The sequence below is a fragment of the Xiphophorus hellerii genome, chromosome 18 (assembly GCF_003331165.1).
Source record: "Xiphophorus hellerii strain 12219 chromosome 18, Xiphophorus_hellerii-4.1, whole genome shotgun sequence".
Classification (NCBI taxonomy): Eukaryota; Metazoa; Chordata; class Actinopteri; order Cyprinodontiformes; family Poeciliidae; genus Xiphophorus; species Xiphophorus hellerii.
In genome coordinates this window covers 16,165,698-16,187,206 of record NC_045689.1, presented here as the reverse complement: position 1 = coordinate 16,187,206, position 21,509 = coordinate 16,165,698, and the positions used below count along the sequence as shown (strand labels likewise).

Below are 21,509 nucleotides of genomic sequence, written 5' to 3'. Positions count from 1 at the left end.
GCTGAGCTCAGAGACGACTGTAGTCTCTTTTCTCTCACCTTAATATCAACTCTGACCGTATTAACACATTTTATGGTTGTCAAAATGCCCTTTTACACCCCAGTCTGTTGTGCTACTATCTGAGAAGTGAAAGCTATCACATTACTACTGCTAACCCCCCCCCCCCCCCCCCCCACCCACCCCACACACACACACATATATATATATATATATAAATATATATATATTTCATAAAGGTTAAAACTATTGATCACAGGCATTTTATGAATTAATATTAGCAGAAATATAGTTTATCAGCGACTCATCAATCTCACATAAAAACAGCCTCTGCAAATATTTTCTAATGCAACAGGCCAAATGAAGATGTCATTTTATTTTATTGATTTATTTTATAAAGTATTGGCTGCGCAAAATTAAACTGGGACACAAGAGCCCATCAACTCTGTTTACACAGCTGGTAAATTATGACTGTATGATAATCAGAAGACAGCTACACATGTACTGCAAAAGCTGTTTTCATCCCAGATACTTAACCACCCGATGTGTAATAGCTTCTGTGTTCATTCGGCACCAATCCAAGTGATTTATGAGGTCATGAGTGGGTAAATTGCCATTCATATCTTCTGTGCCGAAGATCAAGATTGTGTTGTTGATGAAGTGTTTGGTGATTACACCCACAGGGGGAATCTAAACCTGATTCAATCAAAAACACATAAATAAAAAGAGTGTTAGCTGGCTGGCTGAGATCAGCAATTAAATTATTTATTCAAATTAAATGTAAAAAGGATTTTTAAAATAATAAAATGCCATAGATCTGTTTATTTTCATTTAAAGTGATCAGTAAAAAGGTAAGAGAATAATAATACAGGTAAGTGTATCATGAGTCTTCAATGAGTGGGTGAATTGCACTAATAGACTTTTGTCAATTTTATACTCATCAGCAACTCAACATTTCTTTCTCACTTTAGGACTTTTGAGCAGCTAAAATAAAGTTCTGGGACATAAAATAGCTGGAAAAAAAACAACAATGTCAGCTCTGTCCTCTACCCTCCAGCCCAACAGCCATTAGGATGAAGTGCATTACCTATGAAGATCTGCTTAATGACTCGTTCAGGAAGGTATTGCCAGCAAAGGAGGCTGTCAATTCTATACAAAAATCACCAAACAAGTAAAAGAAAGACCCTATTACAGGAGAACAGACTCTAATACTGCTTAATATCTTGATGTGGATGGTGAGCCCTGCTGCGTTTCAATCAATAAATTTGAAAAGCAAATTCAATGTCCACAAACATAAGCATTGGCAAAAAACTTCAGATCTTAGCATATCTTACCCTATATAATATTTGGTCAAATAGTTGAATTTATTTATTCAGTTTATGTTTCTGAAGGAAAAATGTGCTGCAGGAACTCCTATATAAGTATATTTTTAAGTTTTTTTTGGCTCAGGCAGTCTTTATTTGAGAGCGGTTAGACAGGAAAGTAGGAAATGACGGAGGGAGAAGACATGCGGCCAAGGACATCAGGCCGGGACTTGAACCTGTGACCTCCATGTCAAGGACTAAGGCCTCCATATGTGGGTTGTGCTTTAACCCTGCACCACCACAGAACCCCAGGAACTCCTGTATTTCTAAAGTTGACATGAGATTGAGAGAAACTTGATTTGTGTTGACTATTGATGTTGTTTAGGATTTTTCAGTCTAAGTAGAGCAAGAAATTACTCTCCAGGCTTAAAGTGGATTAAACTGCATTTTATGTCATCCATGTCTCCCTTCCAAGCCAAAGTAAGACTTGACGGTTGTGGGTTTTTTTCTTTTTAGCAGACTTAATGCTCAGGATAATTTCTCTTTAAAATCATCCACACATTCAATTCAAACTCAAAACTTTCAAAACTTTGAGTTTGCGTTGAAAGTTTGAGACGTGACATTTCAATATATAAACATCTATAAAGATGGTTTGCAACAGTATTTTCCGTGTGCCTGCTGCTTGAACACCTGCTCCGGTCTCAAATGTTTTCCGTCCTCTAGGTTTTCTTCCAGAATTGCTACAGATTCTCATTTGGGTTTAGGTTTAGACATTGCCTGGACCTCAAATTTTCTTTGAGATAAGCTATTCAATTGGAGCTGATTCTGCATGTTTAGGGTTATTTTCTTGTTAAGGGAGAACCTTTACCTTAGTTTTTAGCTCAGTACATGTTGGCTATAGCCAGCTTTTCTACCCCGCCCAAAGAAAAGCACTCCCACTTCATTATTGTGCCACCACCATGCTCCTCCTTAGGAATTGTGTATTCAGGGTAGAGTGATAGTTATTTCCTCTGTGTGGGTTTTTGCACATTTGTCCAGGTTTGCCATATCCCCTGCATGGCCTGAGGCAAACTGCAAACAAGATTTCTTATGGCTTAACATTTGTTCTTCTATTCAATCTTCCAGAAAGATTAGCGGAGAGTCAACAGATTATCCCACCTTAACTACAGACCTCTGCAGTGCATCCAGGGTCACAATGTTCATCTTTTCAATGCGTAATTCTTAATTTCAATAGGACTGAAATGACAGTTTTCATAATTAAGATATTTCAAAGTGTTCCTCATTGGAATAATAATGGGAAAAATAGATATAGGGAAGGAAATCTAATAAAACACTAACATCTGACATTCAGGATGTTTCTGATAACAGCCTACAGATGGATGGGAGGTCTGAGTTAAATTTCAGTGGTTTGGAGCTTAAGCTGCTTATACTCACTGTCCAAAAACTATTTCAGACGCCTGTCTGCCACCATCTGTGCAGAACTATATTTCTCCTTATTTCTATGTCTGCACAAAAGAAGCACAATTTCTATTTATAACTTGCATGTCAAGTTAATGAAATCATTATATAACAATAAATCCAGCCAAGACAAAGATTTTTAGATTTTTTAAGACATGCATTTAGACCCCTGATACTAAAATACATAAGACTCTGATCCTACATAAATCCTCTGATTCTGGTCCCCTGAATCCATATAATTATGATTTCTTTGGAAATTTTGAACAAATTTAAGAGCTGCTGGAGAGAAACATATTCCTGATTGTACCCAAACCATCTATTGCTGTGAATCTGCACTGTTGACACAGCCAGGGTGAACATCACCTCTCTTCCAATGGCCACTGAACATAGGCACACTATTCATGTTCATGCATTTTTTTGTGACTTACAAATATTGAAAGTTTATCTTAAGTACATCTTTTAATTCACTTTGGGAACATTTACTTGTAATCACAATATGCTAGCATGTTTATTTGATATTCTAGTGCATATAAAAATAAATATTTAATTAGCTTTTATTGATCATAGCAGGGAGTCTGGTCACTGAGCACAAAAGTGAGAAAAGCCTACTGGTTTTGTGAATTGAAGCTAGAAAGCATTCTCCTCGGGTGTGTCATTGTTCCCAGCTCCAAATCCAGCTTTGATTGTCTTTGGACAAATCGAACTGCAATAAATCATGTTGCTCAAGAGAAGAATAATCCAGACAATACTGTCGGCTGTAAAACGGAAAAAATATGCTAAGGATGTAAAATGAAGATGCACAGTAGGATATACAGTAGCTTAAAACACCAAACTTACAAGAAAAGACAAATATATGGACAGATGCAGAATGTCATTTTTGTGACTGAATACTGAAAAATGGAAAAAGTCGATTGGATTTCTAATGTTATTATTTAGTGAATAGCGCTGGAAGAAAAAAACAAGGACCTTTCTTAATGGAAAAAATGCACTTGACAAAGAAATACTGCCACTGTAGTTTGGAGTAGGTCAAAATGAGACGAGGACCAATTACTGGTATCACAGTATCATAAGATTTTAAAACCTTCTGACTTCAAAACCACAAAAACCAGAATGATAATTTGGTTTTCCACCAATCTGTTCCTATAGTTCAAAATCCTGATAGGAGCCAATGAGACCAGACATTTTCCCAGCTGTGCAGCACAAGAGTGTGTTCCAACTTCCCCACATTTTGCTGCATGCTGCTGGTCAAAAGAGGGATACTACACCTTTCTCTTCCTTACAACACTGAAAAGTTCAGTCATTTTTAAAACATTTACAGTTGTGACAAACTTATTCAAAGCCAAGTTATATCACCCACTACTCATCCTAAGATAACACTGTCATAAAGTTACAGCTGCGAGCAATAAGCTATATGTCGTCTATTGAAGTTGGAGCAGATTGCTCATTAATTGAACTGTAAAATCACAGGTGGACAACAAAGCTACAGGCACTTTTGTCATTGCTTTTGCTTTTAGTGTGTTTGATGGTTCAATGTCAGGATGATGGTGTAACGCTTCATCGGAAAACATTTCAGCTCAACGACACAGGGGAACAGAGGGGATCGATTTCACTGAAACATACGGTGTAAATTGAAAGAAATGGTCCTTGACGAGACTTCATCCCGAAAAGCTAATCAGTCAGCTGTTTTACTCTCTGTAAACAGAGGACTGCAAAGGGTATTTTACAAAACCGAAATGTTGACTTCCAAATTAAAATAAGTTGGATTTCTGTTGTATTTTTGTTTCTTTCACAAAACAGATTCATATTGTGACTTAATTGTAATATTCTGAAATAAAAGGCGATTTATGTGAAGAATATTCAGCCAATGTACTATATATTAGTTGTGTGTATCGTTTTAATATCTGTGTAATACAAGCATAGTCTCTGGCACAACTCTGCAATCTTGTTGCCTTAGTAACATGATGGCACTCCAGTGGCTGCATGTTTATTTCAGGCCATTTTCTTCAGAGTAGGAACATTTAGATCAAACAAATGGCAAAAAAAGAAAACCTTATCACAGGATGATTCCACAATATGGACACAAAGAAGCTCATTTGCCTAACCTCTTAAAAATCAACCACTGGAGTCAGCAATCTATAAACAAAAATTATGGCATCATGGAACCAGTTAGTGGCACCAGTTTCATTGGTTAAAATGGAGCAAGTTAGTGATTATGCCTACTCACCAACTTGGCTCTTTGTTTACCTCTCTTCATAGCTCTGAAGTGTAGCAACATTAAGTTAACTTGAACTTCAGACAGCAGTCCTAATGTGGGTCAAAATGTCATCTAAAGACGGCATCTAACTATGAACTATTATTTGAACTTACTATCTAGAAGCAGGAGGGATTTCAAGATGAAGGTGGCCTTTAAAAAAATAAGTTTCAACTATTGCATTTTGCTGATATCAGAAAAAATACCTAATTGTGACACTATTTATGGAAATTGTAATGACTTATTGATTAGCATTAACACATGTTTGTGTGGGTGTGGAACTGAAGCGTTGTTAAGGCTCCATGCAACAGGTCAAATGACACATTAATCAAATATGTGTAACAATTAAAATATACAATATAACCTAAAATGTGGGCATTTTAGGTTTGCAATACAGCAAACTGATATAGAGATGGCTACTGAGATTTTATTTGTGAGACTTTAAAACTCTCAAAGCTTCTATGTATGTCCAATTAATTAAAATAAGCTTAGATTTATTTTAGTTCCCCTATCCAATTGAATAGCCATGTTATGATAGTCATCATAACAATGTCACTGTGGGTAATGCTGTAATTCCTCCTTAGATACAATATCTGGTCAGCTATCCATCCATCCATTGTCTATATTATCCTTGTAAAGTTGTAAGAGGGGCCGGTTGGTGCCTATGTCCACCCTGGACCGTCCATCACAGGGCAGCATAGAGACACACAGGACAACCCACCATGTATCCACAAACTCACACCTAAGGAGAATTTAGAGAGGACCTCCAGCTGGAGTACCCAGGGATCACTTGATAGAGACATAGATGGACCTAGAGAGGGATCAGGATGTTGTAACCATGGAAACAGAGATGGATGACGGATTTGTGAGTTAGTTGCTACGGATATTGGTAATGTATTAATTCCAATTATGTAACTGGAATATTGCAATCATGTATTTCTAAAGCCATGCATCCCAAATTAAAGATGTTACCATTGGTCATGTGGAGGCCAATTCATTAATATTTTACACATCATAATCTTATAAATGTGTTGGATTTTTACTGCCACCATCTCTACAAACCACACATCTCCACTCTCCTTGACCTTGAAGCCATCTCCTTGTGACTTAATGCCATGCTGATTATACTTGTAATCACCAGTGTTTTGTCCTCTTGATTACTTTGCCACATGTTCAAGTTTTTTTGTTTTTTTTAATGGACAATATGTATTAAAAACCTGAGATCATGGCCAGGTTGCTAATTTCCATCTCTGGTCCTATTGGCAGGAGGATGTTAAAGTAAATGCTGCTAATAATCCATTGCAATAATTCTCACTAAGTATTTTTCCTACAGCAGGAAAAATGCTTAATGGGAGCATTGAGACGTCCTAGTGTGAAAACACCAGGATGGCTTTTCACAAACCACAACATTTTAGAAAGCTGTGCCTAATCAGTTTTCAGACAGATGGAGGAAGTTCCTCCAAAGGTGACACTGACAGTAGACAACTGCATGAAATATATATGTTTTTAGCCTATTATCACTATTAATTATCTATCTTAGAAGCAGATATGCTGTCACACTGTTCTGTGTAATGAAAGTCTCTGTAAATTGGATTTTACTGATTATTTTGAAAAAAGACAACATGATTAGAAAGTGTGCATTTTAAGATAGCTTATTTTCTAAAGTGATAAATCACAGCTGCCAAATCATCCATAAAGAAAACATTTTTTTACCACAACTCATATTGTGGTAAGCCTTCCGATTATCTGCTGGTCTTGGTCTCTCTCACATTTGAATAACCCACATGTCACAAAAATACATCATATTTTAAATAGCTTACATTTCTGTGCTTCTTTGGCGTTCCTTTTTCAGCATCTTACTGGTATTTAAAATAAAGCTTCGCTCCAAAAAATGATAACCTTCTAGTCTTTATTGATTGGGCAACTCAATTCAACAACTTTATTTATTACTTCAAATAAAATGCAGTAGAAATGAGGTGTCGGGCTTAAAGTACTCACCTTCTTATCAAATGTTCAATTAAATAGTACAATTATTTCACTGCACAAACACACCTGAAAAAAACAAACTTGATAGCGCTTCATGAGACAATCTCCCTTAGTTTTTTTTATTATTATTATTATTGTAATCCACCTCATTTACAGCTCTTACTGCCACCAGTTAATCAAGTTTCACTACATCATATGCAAAACAATTTAGTCATATGTAGTGGTGAGGTGGCCGAGAGAAGCCAAGATGAGAAGCTGCTGTGTATTTTTATTCTCTATGCTACACCCCCTCTGCCTCCCTAAACTCTTATCTTCTGTCTTATATACAGTAGTTCTAAGCAGTTATGGAGGTGTAAGCTGCAGCTGTGTGCTTGCAAGCAAGTAAAAGATACAACTCCTTGTATAAAAGGCACAACATGGCAAACTACTCTACCCCAGCAACAGACTGCTTCCTCAGCAACAGGCTACTTCCTCAAACCGTGGTATTTGAACCACAGCCGGCTTCTCCAGGCTGCTGCACTCAATCTGTCACAAAAGCATTCTGTGTAACTTATATTAAATTGTTTAATCAGTAAAACATTTAATTATTACAGTAGCTCTGCTTTTTGAGCTAAGTCCAGTGCTTCTCAGCTTTGGATTCCAAATGCTGGACAGCAGTTCACATGACCGAACGGCCTCCATTTTAGCTTCCATACTCTAGGCATCTTAGACGTACAGTTAGGGTTGGACGATATGCCTGAAAAACATATCAATATAAAAGTGTTTCAAATCAGTTGATATTTATAATTATTTGTTTAAATGTATTAAATACTGCCAAACTGGTAACATGACCTTTACTGTTTTATCCACAGTATTCACTCCATTGTTTATTTTTGAGCAGTTATGAGGAACAGTGGTGAAACCCGAAACTGCTGCTGCGCAAGTTCATGGAGAGATTGTTGCTTGATATCCAACCTGAAGAGTTGGTTACCCAGTTCATTAGTCTGGGTGAGTTAGCAATGGACAGATTGTTGCTTGATAAGTGAGAGACACTTCTCTAGACTTTCAATGGCTATGACGTCTCTGCATCACGTGCACTGAGTTCAGAAGTTGGTTTGTTAAATCACAGTTTACCCTTAAAAAAAAGGAAAGCAATCCCTAAAACAGACGGCTTTAGAGATAGAAATCGATGAGTTTGATTGATTGCAAAGTCTGGCCAGTTTAATAGCTATTATGCATATTAATTATCATGATAGTTTCAGGTGCTTATAGTGCAACTATAGGAAAGTGCATTAATGTCCAGTAGCCTGTGCTACAATGCAGCAAAGTAAGTTTTTTTCCCCCCATTATTGTATCTTTGGCCAGGATATTTGAAGGAAGAAAAGATGTTTAAGGGCAAAGAGCACAGAGTAGCAATGATGGAGGGAGCACTGCAATGCTGACCACTGCAGACTCATCCATCCAGAACACGTTGAACTGCTCCAGCTTCAGTTAAGTCAACTATGAAGACTGATTACACCCATAACTTCAACTGAGAACTTCACTTTGCACGCCAGGCCACAAAAAGCTTAACCCGAGTGTAAATATTACTACAACAGACATAATGTATATCCTGGTGTTCACTCTCGACTCCTGCTATCTCTTAAAATAAACATTACTGGTTAAAGAGTACAGCTTCACCTACGTGTCACCACACCAAAAAGAAAGAGATATCCCTCTGCTGTCATAGTTTCTTTTTATATACACTCATCTGGCTTTGAAGCAGTGAAAAACATTAATATGCAGTCTGAGAAGAAAAGGAAGCTGATACTTGTATACAGGCACATGCGGTGGGGAGTGGGGAAGGGCTTGAGCCCCTGCCCCTTTTATCCTTGATGCCCCTAGTGCCTTTTTGAATTTTTTTTGTTTTTCAAAAAAATCATTTTAAATTTTTTAATTTTTTAATCTGTATGTCAGAAGGCCTGCTTGTGTCCCTCAGCAATAATATTTAGCTAAATATAATAATTTAGTAAAATAAATTAGTCTGGCTGCCCTCAGTCTAATAATGACTCTCGGTTTTTCTCCCTCCATGTTGTTCAGACATCAGGTCCATGGTGTAGAGGAGGGGGCGGATCTGTGCCCTCTATCAAATTATGGGCAAAAATATTTTTTTTACCTTGTTTTGTGAATAAAAACAAAACAAGGTAATAAACCTCTCAATAAACCTGAGAGGGAGACCAGGTTTATTGGCCGAGTTTAAAATCAATCACTGATATTGACGTTAGAATAACTGTTTCTATTTATATTTTCGTAATTGTCTTCGCAATAGAGGGAAAAAACCCGCCTCGCCCCTTTTCACAGAACTGCTCCGGCTGCAGAGAAAACTTCTGACTTTAAGTTAATCATTCTGCTAAATGCCCGGTTTGCTACAGGCAGTCTGAGTCGGTCCCACCGACAGATATAAAGAATGTCTGTCTTTATACCAGATATTCTGATTTAAGACACGGTACTGCGACTGTCACCACGAGTCGCGACTCAGCTCAAAGCCCCGATACCACCTGGTACCACCTGGTACCACCTGCTGACTGTTCGCCCTGCTTCTCCTTAACGTTTCTACCAGGCAGGTTAAAGCCACTGCTGACGGGATCTGGGCTGGAGGTGAGTGGCTGTAAATAGAAGTTATTGCAGAACCTCAAGTGTTAAAGGAAGATTCGGCCCAGAGCATTTAGAGTTCACAAAATAAACATCAGCAAAAATGTAGCAATAATTAGAACCGCAGTATAAAGCAAAACATGCCAAAATTAAATGAATCAAAATGTCCCCAAAGCGTTGGGGGACTGACTTAGGGGCCACCGGGGGATTCCAGGTAGATTCCAGAGATCCGCATTGCAGCGGCTGTTCATGCAGGGCCGACCCAACGTAATATGGGACAGACAGAACACCCCCAACCACGGAAACCCTTCCTACTAAGAACCTCAGCATCACTAACATGTTTAAATATAGATGAGGTGAATCTGTGAGAGGGAGACCAAGTTTATTGGCTGAGTTTAAAATCAATCACTGATTATTGGTTATTTGCTGTGATGTATTTGTGAACAAACCCAATTCAAACACAAAGATTACACCATATTGTAGCCATGGTAACACAACAATCAAACTATCAAGATGATTCTTTAAACTTTTACAAAGTAAACTTCCTAATTAAATCCTAAATGTACTTTTTTTTCTAAGCTGAATGCATTAAATAAAATTTAATAACATTGTCATTCTCTATAAATGATGCTACAGGTTTAGATCTATGGTCTGTGTTACAATTCAATAGGGGCCCCTGAATGTCTGGAGGCCCCTACCAGTAGCTACTGAGTTTTCTTTGCCTTGACATTCTAGTCTTACAATTCTAGATCTCAGAGGTGCTAACATCAAACAATTATATAGAGTTAACCCCTTTGAGCTTTTTGGATCTATAAAGCAGTTTGCAGCCAAGTTGTTATAGAGGTTAAACCGTCATATATTATAAGGGCTTATTTAGTAAAATAGCAGCAGTTTTGCTTATTTCATAACTTCATAACCAGAGACCTTCTCTCCTCTGGTCTGTTTAACAGCTGCAGTCTCAGATCAACTCAGCCCTCCAGGACTGTCAGCAGCAGAAACAGCAACTTTATACCTGTTAGGGAAAATATACTACATTTGCTTTGCATTGTCCCCGCATGATGGCAATGATATAATAGGATCCAATTAAATTCTTGATTAATATGGGTTGTTGCTATGTTGTTGTACGGTGTTTTAAGATCTTGTTCAATGTGCCCCTTTTTAACTTTGAGCCCCTGCCCCTCCAAAGGTCTCTGCACAGCCCTGCTTGTATACCTATTTAAAGAAAAGACAAGCTGTATTTCTATAGATAAACTCTTAAGGACCTGCAGCCGTCTATGCAAATTCCTCTAGTGAGAACTTGCTCAAAATTCAAAGCAAGAAACAAGCAAGCAAAGAGTTTATGTGACAAAAAAAAGCAGAACCAGTTGGGCAACATTCATGCAAATTTTTCTTTGCCTAAAAATATTTGTCTTTGTCCTCTCAAATTTTATGCACAGATAACGAATCAACCACACATTCTTTTCACATGCAAGAAAAAAGAAAAATACATACAAGTACAAATAAGTATTTTATAGAATAGTCTAAGTATATTTTAAATGTTCTTTAGATGCATTTCAAACTGCGCTCAGCAGCATAAATCACACGTTGAGACTGATAAAATGAGGAGAGACCCTGACTTTAATGCTCAATTGTTGTTGCTGTTTCTTTACTTTTAATATAAAAGAGAAAAACTCGTTTTTTATTATGTTATCAGCTGCACAACATATAAGATGTTTCCAGCCTGACTTAGATTTTCTACAATCTGTGGAGAAGTCCAGACCTTCAAAAGAACTGAAAGAGTTGTTTGGACAGGGATGGGGGGAATTAAAAAAGCTAAAAATACAATGCTATGAATGTTCTTATCACATAAAACATTATTGTTGGAACTGTGCAAAAATTGTGGTATTTTGTCCCCCAGTCTTCACTTTGAAATGGATGAGTGAAGACTGGGTTTTGTGTAATAATGGTAGATATTTTTGTTTGACTTCTACCGCCCTGATAAAGCCACATCAGAGCAGGAACAATTCCAGTCCATGTGCTGATGAAGTAGCATTACAAACATTTCCTGAATGCGTGAGATCCAGGTGTGCCAGAGAAAGAACTAATAAGTTTTGCACCCGTTAACATGGCGCAGGATTTTCGCCTCCTCCCGTGTGCTGTGCAGCAAGCAACCCATTCAGTGGTGAAAGAAGTGAATCTGTAGGAAGAGCATTGCTGCGCCTCTCTTCCATCCTGGATCTGCTGCGCTCCATCCAACACTCAGCAACTGTCAGCATTACTACACTAAATAATGTATTTTTTTTTAAAAAAAAAAAAAAACGACGTAAAGCAACACCGTGGCTCTTAGAAACCTTCCTGACCATCAAATTGGTCTTAAATGCCGTTTCAACACGCGCGCCCTACGTTAAGATTCGTGCGTATTTTGGATAAAATTCCGACACTTGTTTTTTTTTTTTTTTTTAACAGAAAACCAGTCCTACCTCACTCATGGTGTAAAGTATCGCAGACGTTTTGCTTGCTTCCAGTAGGTGGGATGGAAACGGAGTTTCAGCCTCAGCGGTCTTTATTAAAAGAGCGGCTCGCCGCGGACGGAGCGGCTTTATAAAGTGTTAAGCACAACTCCTCCGTGTCATCACGTCACTGATAAACCAATAGGAACGCCGTGGGCAAATGTGTCTCCCAAGTCACCACCCAACTTCTTCGAGCGTTGCTGTGTAAGCTCTTTTTTCATGATGATCAGCCAAATAGAGCGACTGATGAACAGCCTCTCACTCCTGCGAGGCATTTCATGCACCAGGCGCCATGGCACCAGTGCAAACTTATCTCACAAAGAGGGGATATGTCATTTCCACCTGTGCCTGCGCTCAAATGCGGAGGTGTGAACACAAAGAAATGATTCCATCTGTCTTATTATGAGGAAAGGATGAGAACAGGAGGCTAAATACAAATGCGTGGATAAATACAAATGTTTATATAAATCAATTAAAAAAAATAAATCATTTAAATTACATGCTATGTAGTACTAGTCAGTCACTGAATCCCAATCTCATTTTTGTTCATCGTTGTACTGTGTCTAAATGTAAAAGTACAAGAAAACAAAATGCCTTTCAATGCAATGTTAAATGCTTGACATTTTCACTTTTACAAGGGAATAATTTTGTCCATTAAAGTTTACTAGATTCTAATAAGCTCATTAGTTTTTCCAAAACAACATAATGTTGAATAGAGTCAGTAATGACTGAGCTTTGTGTTCATTCATTTTCCTAATTAAACATAAAAACGCTGCAGATTTGTTTGTAGAGGGAATACTGCATAATAAACTAAAAAAGGGTCGGTTGTATTATGTAATTATGCATTCCAGCTTTACTCATAGGTTTCATATTAAATGTTTAAATCCATCTGGTGTCTATACTTGCTCTTTCATTGTAGCAGAGGAGATGGTGCCCATTTCCTGTAGCCACTGACAATTTTTTTCACATAAAGTTTTCATGAGAAAACAGTACTTTATAGCCTCCCGCAATGAGAGTATAAAGTACAGAGAGTAGTGCATCATTACTAGGTGGTTCTACAGCATCTCAAATGGTTTTCAGACTTGGAAAATGAACTTAATTTTATTGGATTTGATTTCATCCACTGATCCAACTTCAGAGTCCACTGTCATGGTCCACCATAGTTTGAGAACCAACCATAAAACAATGCAATACTATTTCAAAGTAGTGTGTGATTTTACTGCATAAAGAACATATTTTTATAAAGTATTGGACTCAGTTGTCAGAAAACAATGTACAACAATGTATCAAAGACAAACATTGAAAAGTTTTGGAAAACATAGTCTAAGACTTAGCCCAAAAGCCTCCAGGTAGCCTTTCTTTGATTTGTGAACCATACATGTAAATGGATATCGATTCAGACAGGACCAATATTTTCTCAGAGTTGTGATATAGATGGAAACTGAAGCTTGTGCACTTACATGGACTGCTACTGGAATGCCATGGAGTCCCAGTAGAGTTCTAATGGATGAAAAAAAGGAACGTGATTAAATAAAAATCACCTCTGCTGCCGTGACCTGACTTGTGTGTGTCCATAACTGCCAGAGCCTGTGGAAGCAGGAGCTGGCTGAGACTTGTTTCTTTGGATCCATGGTCTGCAAGAATAGTTTGTAAAATTTTGCAAAAGTGGGATATTTTAGGGTGAGAGGAAATCATTTTTTCTTGTGCCAAGCACACCAGATGGTGTTGGGATTTTAGTGGAAGCTTATAAAAGTTAGTGAGACGCTGCACAATCTGGAGCCACCCTCAATGTAGCATCACTGCTACACAGCTTAATATGTCTGGATGTTCAAAATTCCCATTTTAAAGTCAAATGCCTTGTTAAAAACTTGCTTAAAAACATTGTTTCCTTCCAGTTTTGTTCACAGTTTAGAAAAAGGACTGAAAATGCTGAACTTAACATTGTATTTAAAAAAGAAAAATCTTTCTTTTGTCCAATTTACTGTTCAGTCTAGTTAAATGCTAGTCTTTCTATTACCATCATGTGCAATTCCACTCAAAATCTTGTTTACTTTCTCCCATTCACTCGTATTTCCTCTGGTAAAACTTCTAAAATCGTTTTATCCCAAAACAAGGATTTTCTGCGCTGTTAGGACAGTGGCCTGACTTTGGACACACCTGAACTATATGATTTAAAACAATCTTGTTTCTTTCAATATTTGAGAAAGTTGGGATACTTTGCATCCAAGGACACTGCCAACACAGAGAATGAAACTTTTAGAATTCATGATAAAAAAAGGACTATTGCAGCTGTGGACAATAGATCCCCAGAACCGTTTGCAGATCTGAGGTGAGGGAGAGGTGAGTGACTGAAGTATGACAGGCTAGAAATATCTTGCTCAGAATGGGGTGTGTCCTACCTGCTGGGGTTATTGCAGATACAATGGAGGAATCCTAGGGAAGGCGTGGTCAAAGTAATGGGGAGATGGGCTCTAATGTTCGACAGGTTTAAGAAACAGATAGCAAAAAGGATAGAAGCTGGGACTGGTTTATATCCTGAAATGGTGGAGGTAATTAGGAAGGCACAGGTGAGCAGGGTTAACTTGATTGGACAAGTTGAGGGTGAGAAGTACAGTGAGTATAAAAAAATCCTTTAAAGATACAGTCAGAAACATGGCAATCATAACAATATATAAAGCAATTTATATGTAATTTAGATGACTGCCATGTGTGCTCTGGGAGAGAGGTAGAAGCAGGTCAGAAACCTAACGAAGACACGTCAGAGTATGGATGGCGGCTGACGGGGACAGTCTAATTGTGTTCCCCTTGTTCCTTTGAGTGCGCTCATGACAGCCCTAAAACAAAGAAAAATAAAACCTTTGCTTCATGATTTTTCTTTTCTGTTGTTCACTTTTTCCTGCATCACATATTTTTTACTATTTTTGTTTCCATCCAGGTTTTGTTCTTTGCTTTGGAAACTTGATCACTTTTTTTCTTATTTGCTTTATTTTATGCATAATTTTAACCTCAAGGACAGATGCACGTTGTCTATTTTTATCATCCTGCTTGCTCATGCATTGAAACCGTTCATGTAAATGCATGTTAACAAGACCTTTAGCAAAGATTTATGAACAAGCAGAACCAAGTTTCTGTGTTTTTCCACCATGTTTCTCCTCTTCAACAAGCCAGTCAGTGCCCTGACTGGCTTCTATGCAGACTGTCATTTATTAAGGAAGAGAGAGCGAAGCGTTCACCTGCAGTGCTTCTTTTTATCTGTCTCAAAGTGAGGAAGCCAATCTGAGCCCAGCAGGCTAGTTCATGGGAACAAAGACTGACCTCAGTGCTCCTCTTGCTGCAGGTTGAGGCTGCTGGATAAAAATAAACACCCTGACAGTTCCTGTTGAAGTTAAACAAGTGAAGATGAGAAACATCCAGTGCAAATCATATCACTTTTATCATGACAAATTTGATCATTAAAATAGTGATGAAAATACAGAATATTTTTAGACACATGGAGAGGTACTTTAAGCATTACGAGCAAAGGCTTTGAAAATAAATCAAAATTAGCCAAAAAGGTTTTGTATTTACAAAATGACTTAAAAAGAACACATTTGATTGCGAACACAAAGTTGTGATTCCTCCTCATACTCAGCCATGCATGCAAATCTGAAGCTGAAAGTACTTTTTTTTAACTACTTCAATTCTACTTTATGTGGCATCAAAAGTTAATCACCAAATCTGTAACATTTTGGTAGAAGGATTTGTTCCATTTGTGGAAAAACAAGAACAATTGTATAAATGTCTAAAACAAAACACAAATATGTATCCAAACTGGATTTTGCTCTCAAGATAAAAGCCTCAAAAGTTGATTTCCCCTCACTAAAAGTCTTTTTACACTCTGACTAACATCATTATGTGTACTGTGTACAGTGTACTGTCAATTCTGATACTGACAAAATATAGTTACAAAATACAGTTTTTTCAAAAACTGCTTCAGATTCATGATTTATTCAAGAATAAATAAAAAAAAATGTTACAAAGACTGGCATTGAGAACTACAGCATATTCTTTGTCAAGACTTCTGCAGTTCACTTGGGCTTACTGGACATTGGCCAGTGGTGGTGGAGATTGATATTTCAATAGTAGCCGGATGTTGTCAAAATGTTGTGTAGCATACTCCCAAAATATTAAATTTTTAAGAACACACACATATGGCTTGCAAAATCAAAACAAATAAAAGGTTTTCGCTGATTTTAATTTAGAAACAAATTCAGATGAGCTCCACAAAAATGGGTTGGTCATTAAAGCCTCATGAGAACGTGACATGAAAACCTCCTTCAGATTCAAGTTACAGTTTGATCAGAGCTGAGAAAGCAAATCCCGTAATAACAGTTCACTGTGCTTGGCAAATGCATGTAAGAAAAATAAATATTTTTTCAACTGAACTGAATTGCAACATCATCTTATTTAAGTATGATCAGAACCAGTCAGAGGGACGTAATTTTATTTTCCTATCGTTATTATGTGCAGTCACTGAATTACAGAGCAAAATCTTGCAGAACTTCAAATCTCTTGGGCAGGTCTTCAGGGTTTAAGGAGGAAAGAAGATTTTTAGAGAAAATATTCTCATGTTTGAGGACCTTTTACTTGCCCTTCTGTATGCATGTATTTATTTTTTAGCTGCCCCATGGGATTCATAGGAAGGTTACAGCAGACGCACACAGATTCAACTCAGTAACACTCTTGTGAACATGTTAGCTGCTCACAGTTTCACAGAGCATGTAGCCTGAGTAGCAGGAGCTAAGTGTAAAGTATAATTCACAGTCATTGTGCTCCGCAGGGGACATCACCAGATATATGATACACAGCTGAGAACACGGTTTAAACTCTATCTTCACATGCACAGTCAGGCGCTCTGCACCAGCTTCCAGGATTAAGTGTTTCAACTCTGAGCGCCATACAATAATATGAGTCTATCTGCTGAAAGAAATGATTTATCTTTATCATCACCCACAGAGACAGTTAACTTCACCTTCACCAACGCCATGAAGAAGAACGTGTCTCTGTGTTTGACTTACTTTGTTTTTAATGTAATTCTTTATTGCGCTAGTCTTGCATAGAAACAGAACGCCTTACCAGTCATATCCTCTTTTTCTTAGCAATAATGTTCCTGTTGGCATCAGAGTAGAGGTTTAATTTGTACAGGTGATTACCTTTTCAATCAAATGTGATCTTGCAGGAGATTTGAAATTTAATTTGTTAATAAGTTGCAAACGTATTTACAGATTTCTTCTATTGACAACAAGCCTCAGTGTGTTTTCCTGGGATTTTATGCACTAGACTATAAGCCTAGTGCATACTTTCATACTTTCAAAAGTATAAAATGGACCAGGATAGATAGATGCTGCGAGGTGCTTTTCTTCAACAGGGCAGAAAAGCTGGAGCTGAAGGGAGGATTGATGGAGGCAAATACAGGATAATCCTGATAGCAAGTTCAATTTTCAGAGGGACAACAACTCTAAGCATACAGCCAGAGCTACACTGGAATGGTTTAGATCAGGGGTCCTTGAGATCTGCTGTCCTGCAGGTTTTAGAAGCAATCCTGCACCAACGCAGCTGAATTAAATAACTGAATTACCTCTTGAAGATGCCAAGAGGTAATTCAGTTGTTACCAAGTTTCCCTGGTAACGAGCCATTCATTTGGGTTGGAGACCTCTGGTTCAGATCAGACCACATTCATGTAATAGAACGGCCTAGACCTGAGAGGTAGAGCTCACAGATGAATTTAGCCAATGTGACTCGGAAAGATGGAAAAAAAAATCAGCCCCTAAATGTGCAAAACTGGTAGAGATATAACCCAAATGCAGTTGTAACTTTATAGAAAAATGTTTTTACCAAGTTCACACTTCCAGGGGTTGAACACAAATAAAACCCCACACTTTTCAGATAATCATTTGAGAAAAAATAGCAAGGTTTAGATTCAGACATCTGGTGAAGGAAATAAAATGTTACTGATCCACAGAATATTCCTAACAGGGCCAGTATAAAGTGTAAAAAGACCCAGAACAGCCAGCTGTGAAAAACAGCATCTTGAACAGGGTCTGCATAAATCAACTATGAGGAGAGGATGAGCTGGTTTAGAACAAGAATGAATTGAAACCTAATTATGATGTTTTAAAAGAGAGCTCCAGGAAAAAGTGGTTAAAAAAAAAGCTGACTGAGAAAAAGGACAGTGGGAGGAAAAGAAGTAGCAAGTGGGGATGAGGAATCTAGAAAAGGGAAGATCAAAAGCAACTCAGGGTGAGATAAGTGGTGAAAAATCTGCAGAAAAGCTTAAACATTCATCTTCAGATATTTAGCCTCAGCTCAAAGCTCTTCAAACTAAAACATCAGACCAGTTCAGAACAAGTTGAGATATTTCTGCTGTATTATTAACAAAGAAGCCTTTAAAGACGGCTTCTTCTTTTTAAAGATAAAGAAACCTTTTAATCAATAGCATGTGCAGTTCTTGAGGTTTTTTTTTTGCATCATGCTGCAGTGTCAGCTTGTTAAGTAAGTAAGTGCACACTCAGATGAGATCATTGCTGTTGGATGTAAACAGAAACTCTTTGCGCAGCTACTGGTCTTTATATGTAATTTCTCCTCCTTCCAGCTATTTAACAAAACAGAAATAAACTCAACACTTCGAAATTTTCTTCACACCTTCTTTGGCATCTTACTCTAATCATTCGAGCATATCTACCAGCGACAGCTGCATAATAAACTCTCACAAAGAAAGCTTTAAAAGCCCAGCCTAATGGAATCTATTGTGTCATCTAAAGCCATTGTCTCGCTTTCCCTCAGTGCTGTTTTATGTCTTCTTTATGTCATTTCCCCTCCACTACAAAGCTGCTGTCAGATGCCACAATATTGTGCGTTCCTGGGATGTGCTGGCTCTGTCTCTTGATGACTGTCTTCTGCAGTTCAGTCCTTATGCGCAGAAACACTCGTCCTCGTTTTTAATAATGTTTTAGGTTCAGAAATGGTGTTTCACTGTTCATGTAAGAGTGCTACACATTATTTTACGGATACTGTGTTCTAGGTGTTAATCTTATTTTAAAATTCTGGGGGGGGGGGGTTTACCCAAAAACACAACTACCAACAAGAGGCCCCAGAAGTTTCTGCTGCTTCTGTGCATTGATTCTTTACATTTCTCACATTCTTAGTGCATGTGGCTTACAGGTGATCTACTGGCTTTTCTAAGCTCTGTGGCAGAAGGAAACTTTTCAGATTCAAATGTGGATTTTGCACAGTTTTGATATAGTCTGTCAGACTATTCCCCCTAAGGAATATAACAATAAAGATGGGTAGAGAGCTTGACTTGTGAATAATTCAAACTTAAAATATTTGAGCCAGAACTCAACTTTGATCCCAGGAACCCAACAACTTGTCTCTTTCTGAGTGTAGAGTAATGTAATGGTGCAATATGTTCTTACTGTTGCACCATCTCCTTGGTTTTGCTCCTGGAGGTATTTAGTGCCAACAGTTTTGTGAATCCAGTGCAGATATAAAAGAAAATAAACGTCAGCAGAAGCAGAACAGTTGCATATTTGCAAACTTAATTAGTTGAAACATTAGTTATTTTCAAAAAAAGATTTTGATACACACAACAGTTTAAGATCAATGTGACCACACTGATATCCAAGGTGTGTGTTGCCTTCATGTGAGGTCTGGACTTGATTTGTCTTGGTCTGTCTGTGGTGCTGATCAATACCAATTGTATTACACATGGAACAGAGCCAGACTGATGTGCAGAGTCAGCACCTGCATACAGATGGATGGGAATGTGGGAATATTGGCAGTGCTGCCACTTTTTCATATTAGGCAGAATCACATTAATAGTAAATGAATCCATCTTCAAGCAATCATCATATTAATGGCAAATTAGAGGTTGCTGTATTGCCATTTGATTGCAAAATCGATTTCAGGTTTCGGGCTTGAAAAAACCATATTTTTTTGTAAAAAAGGAAATACTGTAAAGCAAGTGGAAGGAAATTTTAATGGCATGTTCTTGTAAATTTCCAGATTAGAACATCATAGTCTGGAAAATGAAAATGACATGGATTAGAATATTTACACAAAATATTCTGTGCAGTTGATCCAAAGAAAACCTAGAAGTGATGAAAAATTATGCCAATTTTGCATCTTTAGAATGTTAAACTTTTACTACTTTATGGTTATGAGCAGAGATACAGCAGCTCTTTGAAAGGCTATATTTAATTTAAGTAACTACATAAACCTATCAGTAATATTTGGGTTTACTGTCCTCAGTTTTAGATCAGTAATATTTTCAAACAAGAGAACAGTGAATGGACTGAATTTACATTGCAAATTAAAATAGTAGTGAGCGTTTAATTTATCCAATAATTCAATTCAAAACCCAAAAGTCATCAACCAGATTCATTACAAAGGGAGCGACATTTTGCTTAGTGCTTATTTATGTTCAAATTGATGACCATGGCTTGCAGCTTTTTGAAAGATATACTCTCGATACGTGATCATGGCTCCTTCAGCATGAATTTCTGCGCCAATAGATTGTCGAGGTGTCACCTTAAGGTTGTCTGCATTGTTGCTCTGGTGTCTCGTCTTCCCGAAAATATCCCACAGATTCTCTACGGTGTACAGTTCAGGTGAGCTTGCTGGCCAATAACCATTGCATGCATAACCATGTCAGTATTGCATGTATTTTTTTTTTATTATTTTTGGCAATATTGGTAAGTCCGGCTGGAAAACAAAACATAGCTACCAAAAATCACTGAATGTGGAAACTTCACAATGAACCCCAAAAAATGTGGATTTATAACTTTCCACTTTGAAATGAAAAATATATTTTGGTTGGAAAATAGGGCTCAGGACCAGAGGGCAATACTTCAATTTTCCTCTGTAGCCGAGGTGCGACACTCCTAGTGTTATCTCTGCTTTCGGTTGGGCTTTACGTAGGAATGCAGGAGTGTCAGGTGGTCCTTAAATGTCTGATTCAAGTCTTGGGAATCTTGCTCAGTCTTAAAAATGCATTAATTCATAATCCTCTCAAAACTGTTTTTTCTTGTGCATCTTTTTTTAACCACTTTTTTTTTTCTCCACTAAGCGTTCCATGAGTGCACTCGTGTGTAGTGCAGTTAATAGCCAGCATTTTTAACTGAATGGAAGAGCACATTGGCAGCATTTCAAATTTCCATCAATTGGCACCTTTAACAAACATTAGACATGTTGCGTAAAGGTGTGCGGAAGCAGCGCAGATTATTTTACACAAGCCTTGGATAGTTTTATCAGAATTGAACAGGTTTGAAAAGGAAGGATGGAGCCTCAACCACAGAACCTGAAGTGCAAATGAACAAAAATTTAAATATCACTAAGTTTACTTTTAAAGTTGAGTTACTTTTCTATTTTGCTAT

At 37.6% G+C, this 21,509-nt stretch overlaps 1 protein-coding gene across 1 annotated transcript in view; it reads right to left on the bottom strand.

Annotated features, from left to right (window-relative positions):
• Window positions 1-12,233, bottom strand: part of pcp4b (Purkinje cell protein 4b) — a 39,259-nt gene extending 27,026 nt beyond the window's left edge. Inside the window, exon 1 of the transcript XR_004336619.1 lies at window positions 12,066-12,233. The gene's annotated coding sequence lies outside the window, so the exon portion shown is untranslated. The remainder of the gene's footprint in view (window positions 1-12,065) is intronic.
• Window positions 12,234-21,509: the final 9,276 nt, after the last annotated feature.